The sequence below is a fragment of the Schistocerca gregaria genome, chromosome 1 (assembly GCF_023897955.1).
Source record: "Schistocerca gregaria isolate iqSchGreg1 chromosome 1, iqSchGreg1.2, whole genome shotgun sequence".
Classification (NCBI taxonomy): Eukaryota; Metazoa; Arthropoda; class Insecta; order Orthoptera; family Acrididae; genus Schistocerca; species Schistocerca gregaria.
Genome location: NC_064920.1, coordinates 574,877,456 through 574,882,646, shown reverse-complemented (window position 1 = coordinate 574,882,646; position 5,191 = coordinate 574,877,456). Strand labels below are relative to the sequence as shown.

Here is a 5,191-nt window from a genome sequence, read left to right as displayed (position 1 = left end):
GCTATGACAACTTTCAGGCCTGAGTGAATCCAGTATATTACATACCGGGTGATCAAAAAGTCAGTATAAATTTGAAAACTGAATAAATCACGGAATAATACAGATAGAGAGGTACAAATTGACACGCGTGCTTGGAATGACATGAGGTTTTATTAGAACAAAAAAAATACAAAAGTTCAAAAAATGTCCGACAGATGTTGCTTCATCTGATCAGAATAGCAATAATTAGGATAACAAAGTAAGACAATGCAAAGATAATGTTCTTTACAGGAAATGCTTAATATGTCCACCATCATTCCTCAACAATAGCTGTAGTCTAGGAATAATGTTGTGAACAGCAATGTAAAGCATATCTGGAGTTATGATGAGGCATTGGCGTCGGATCTTCTCTTTCAGCATCCCTAGAGATGTCTGTCGATCACGATACACTTGCGACTTCAGCTAACGCAAAAGCCAATAATAGCACGGACTCAGGTTTGGGGACGTGGGAGGCCAAGGATGACGAAAGTGGCATCTGAGCACACGATCATCGCCAAACGACGAGCGCAAGAGATCTTTCACCCGTCTAGCAATATGGGGTGGAGCGCCATCCTGCATAAACATCGTACGTTCCAGCAGGTGTTTATCAAATGGTTCAAATGGCTCTGAGTACTATGCGACTTAACTTCTAAGGTCATCAGTCGCCTAGAACTTAGAACTAATTAAAGCTAACTAACCTAAGGACATCACACACATCCATACCCGAGGCATGATTCGAACCTGTGACCGTAGCGGTCGCTCGGCTCCAGACTGTAGCGCCTAGAACCGCACGGCCACTGCGGCCGGCAGGTGTTTATCAGCCAGGCTGGGGATGATGCGATTCTGTAACATATTGGCGTACCTCTCACCCGTCACGGTAGCAGTTTTGCTCTCCAGCGCCATCTGTCGGACATTTTGTGAACTTTATTTTTTTTATTTTTTTTTTTCTAATAAAATCCCATGTCATTCCAAGCAAGTGTGTCAGTTTTTATCTCTCTATCTACATTGTTCCGTGGTTTATTAATTTTTCAAATTAAACTGACTTTTTGATCACCCGGTAATTCTTGTCACTACGATTACGGATGATACAGTCACGTTTATCAGCCATGTGACTATAGCATCAATTTTAGTGAGTGAAATCGATCGCCTCTGTGGCTACCAGAGCGGGTGGCGAGGCTCTGAGAAGGGTATCGGCTGTAGTGCAGAATGTGGCGGTGGCGGCTGCCCGCTGCTGCTTCCAGACACTGCGTCAGCAGCCGGCGACACGGGGGCCGAGCGCTGGGAGCGAACAGCTGGCGGCCGCGGCGGCGGCGGCGGCGGCGGCGGCGTCGCCTGGGGCGACGCCTGCTGCGCCGTGCCGTGCCGCGCCCGCCAGCCGCCCTTCCCACGGGCAGCCGCCCCCGGCAACGCGATACGGCGGGGGAAGCGGACCACAGCGCGCAGCCGCTTGTTTTGACAGCAGCTCCGCGAGGCCAGGCGCAAACGCTGTTGTCTCGCTCACCGATGCGTGCACTGTGCTGACAGCATTAAGCCAGACAAGCACGGAGAATACTGAGGAGGCGCTACCATCGTAGGGATTGCTTCGACTCATTTGATAACGTTTAAAACTCCTTATAATACATATATTCATTCATTTCTCTTGCAGATGTAAACAACAAAATCGTTACGCACTTACGTTAGCCTCCCTGCCTTGATTAATCCGTGTTTGTAGACTGTGTTTACCAACTAACCTCAAGCACCCGCTAGTCACAGTATATGACACAAAAGTTCCCTCAAGGTACTTTGTGTTTTTTTCAGTGACACGTTGTACATCTTCATATTTTTGTTCCGGCATCTTTGGTGAAGGGAGGGAGACGACTGTGTTAATTTATTCATTTCATAATGCAAATCGATTTTTCTTTTGCCTAATACGTTGTTGTTAGTCGCCAACGGCCTTACCGCAGTGGTAACACCGGCTCCCGTCAGATCACCGAAGTAAAGCGCTGTCGGACTGGGCTAGCACTTGGATGGGTGACCATCCGGTCTGCCGAGTGCTGTTGGCAAGCGGGGTGAGGTTAACTGAGGAACTGCTTGATTGAGAAGTAGCGGCTCCGGTCTCGGAAACTGACATACGGCCGGGAGAGCGGTGTGGTGCTGACCACATGTCCGTCCCCCCCCCCCCCCCCCCCCCCCATTTCCACTTCCAGTGACGCCTGTGGGCTGAGCATGACATGGCGGCCAGTCGGTACCTTTGGGCTTTCATGGCCGGTGCGGGAGGAGCTAAGTTTCTTTTTTTTTTTTTGTCAGTTATAAATGTGTAAGTGTTTTGGTTATGGTCCCTTGAGTAGAGCAGCTGGCAGCTGCAGTGCAGAGCTACATGTTCTATTTAAGTCTTCGTGTGAGTCTTATACTTGGGGTGCTGCTGTGGTGGTAGACTCTTCGGGTTTCGTAGCAGCCTCCTCCCCCCGTCAGGGGTGAGCTGAGAGACGAACTCTGTGCATGTGTCCATCAGATCGTTCGGTAAATTCAGAGTATACGATATATTGTAATTAAAATCATTAATTTATTTTGTTAGGATATTCTTAGGCACGAATATGTTTCGACCGCTTTTTGTTATTACTTTTCAAGTAACAAGTAAGTTCAGTGGTTAGGACTTCGGTTCTAAAGGAGCGTGTGGTGCTCATTTCAGTCCACCGGTATGAAGACAATCCCGTGGTGTCATCAGCACATTAAATGTTGCGGACTTTAGATTACGCTTAACTCTCATTTATTAATTTTCGTTGACCCTTTTGCAGATTATTTGACGATTTTCCTTTGTGATAAGGGACTCACAAATTTTTATCAAGCAAACATGTGGTCGAAACCATTATATCTTAGTGTAGGCACTTTTATGCGTTTGTTTCAGCTTAGCTTTTTGATCGAGTGAGCAATATTTCAGAATTTTTGCGTGTGGAATTATCTGATGTTATTTTATTTTGTTTTATTTATTTTTCTATTTCTTGGTCATTGTCACCATGTTCCGAAGAGAGCATAACTGCACGGAGAATGGTCTCTCTGTTTCCTAAGTTAGTTGAGGATAGCACATGTGTATACACGTGTGCAGTTCTGCGAGTAATCCAAAAACGATATGACCTGGTGGTTACATAATGACAGCACTGAGCTCCAATTACCCACAAGGTCTTTGCTGCACAGTCAATGAGCGATGATCGCTCTTGCAGAATTTCATGGCAGGCTAAGTGTGTGTTTGTGTTCAGATATGGTAGCATGTAGTGTTGATTTACACGTGTTTTAAGTCGAGTGTTTTTGTCTGTTCCATTCACACTTTTTGTCAAATGATATCTTCCGTTTACGTACTGACTGTTCCCGCCAAATCTGTTTAGACTCCTCTAGGCGTATTGTGTGCACAATTATTTGAAATAGTAGCTATTAACCATTGTATGAGTAGCATGAGTATGGAAGTTAGGTATCAGAAGCATCTCAATCGCAGTAACAACATATTTTCCTCCCAGTGGCGTGAAGTTGGGAGCCCTCAGAGTATGACATGTGTATGTTTTGTTTACCTTTGTGGTTTGTTCAATTTGGGCAGAGTTACGTAATAATTGGTATCTTTAATCGAGAATTACCATCAGGTTGTTCGCGGTAGTAATTTCAGTCACCTGGCCTCACCTGACAATGCAGTCCTGAGTAGATTGATCCCCTGAATTTGAGTCCCTAATTAAATTAGAATATATGTCGATTTTTATCGTGTCAGACTGTGCGGCAAACCGTTCCATTCCCTTCTCCGTTTGGTAGCTTCTTCTCTCCATTTGTGTTGTCTGTTGTGCTATGTTGTCCAAGATTCAAATATGTAATTAATTAAATAAACTTTCAAGCTACTTCCCTTTTTAATTGTCCGCCCCGATAACTGTGTGGAAGTCTGTCACGCCAAGGGTCCCGGGTTCGATTCCCAGCTGGGTCGGAGATTTTCTCCGCTCAGGGTTTGGGTGTTGTGTTGTCCTCTGATTATCATTTCATCACCGCCAGTGGAAGGCAACGGGAAACCACCACTGGAATCACTTCCCTAGAAGCTTATGCGGTGGATCTCTCTGACGAGGCTTCCCCCATGACAAGACCTGCCGCAAGGTAGGACACGAAGTTTTTTTTTTCCCTTTTAACTATCAGTAAGCAATGAATAAAAGAAGGTAATGGGATCGTGTGCAGTTATAGAAACTCTAATGCATGCTGTCAGACAATGAAGCATAGGAATAATCGACATACTGTTGGCTTTCATCAGTCAATCCATTTCAGTGCAGTACAAACAACAGAGAGATAATCCTTCAAGGAATTGCGGAGCAGGATACAAAGAATATACGAGAGCTCTATAGAGTTACAGCTCGCGCTCTACTTACAGCACTACATTTAATGACTGAGGAGACGACACAACAAGTATACGCTATTGATCGAAAGTTTCCGCACACCCCCCGAGTAACGCGGAAGAGACCGCTAGACGTCACAAGACGTGAACTGAGTTCCAAAGCACCACATGCAGACCAGCTAGTAAAATACTCCACAACGATGTAAAGGTCGAGTAGCTTCTCGTAAGCCACACGTAGCAAATCCCAAGCGACTCCTGAGGAGGTGTAACCAGCGACGCCAGAAGACACTGGATCACTGTGATCTGGAATTCTGATGCATGCTATACGCTGTGGCATTTGGCATTCCGATGGAATTGCAGTACTTTACCTACATCATGTGAAGTGCCAATAGTTTCGTAAGGAAACGATGTTACAGTACGCATACTGTTTTCTTATTTTGCTTGTGATGAGAATGTGGTCACCACATTACACTTAAGAAAACGTTTAGTGCGAACGTATATCGACACAAACACTGTGTACTGCGTGTGGTAGAGGAACAGTTCTGAGACCACGATTGCTTGTAATTGCTTGTATCAGCACACGCGAAGTAAAGGTTTATGAACAAAACAATGCAAAAATTGGCTGGCATTACCTGAACCCTACGGAAAAAATTTGGGATGAGTTAGAAGGTAGATTTCGCTTGAGACCCTAGCGTGATCACTACCTTCTCTGCTCTTGGTAGTTGAGAAAGAATGGACAGCCGTTCCTCCACAGGCATCCATTTATCTACTCTATGAAATCCTGCCGGATACTATTTGTGATTGCTTGTGGCATCCACCCACATTTTTGTTGATCTGTAT

General features: G+C 45.3%; 1 pseudogene; it reads left to right on the top strand.

Moving 5' to 3' along the window:
• The first annotated feature begins 1,942 nt into the window (after positions 1–1,942).
• On the top strand, positions 1,943–2,060 carry LOC126287881 (5S ribosomal RNA; annotated as a pseudogene).
• The last annotated feature ends 3,131 nt before the right edge of the window (positions 2,061–5,191 follow it).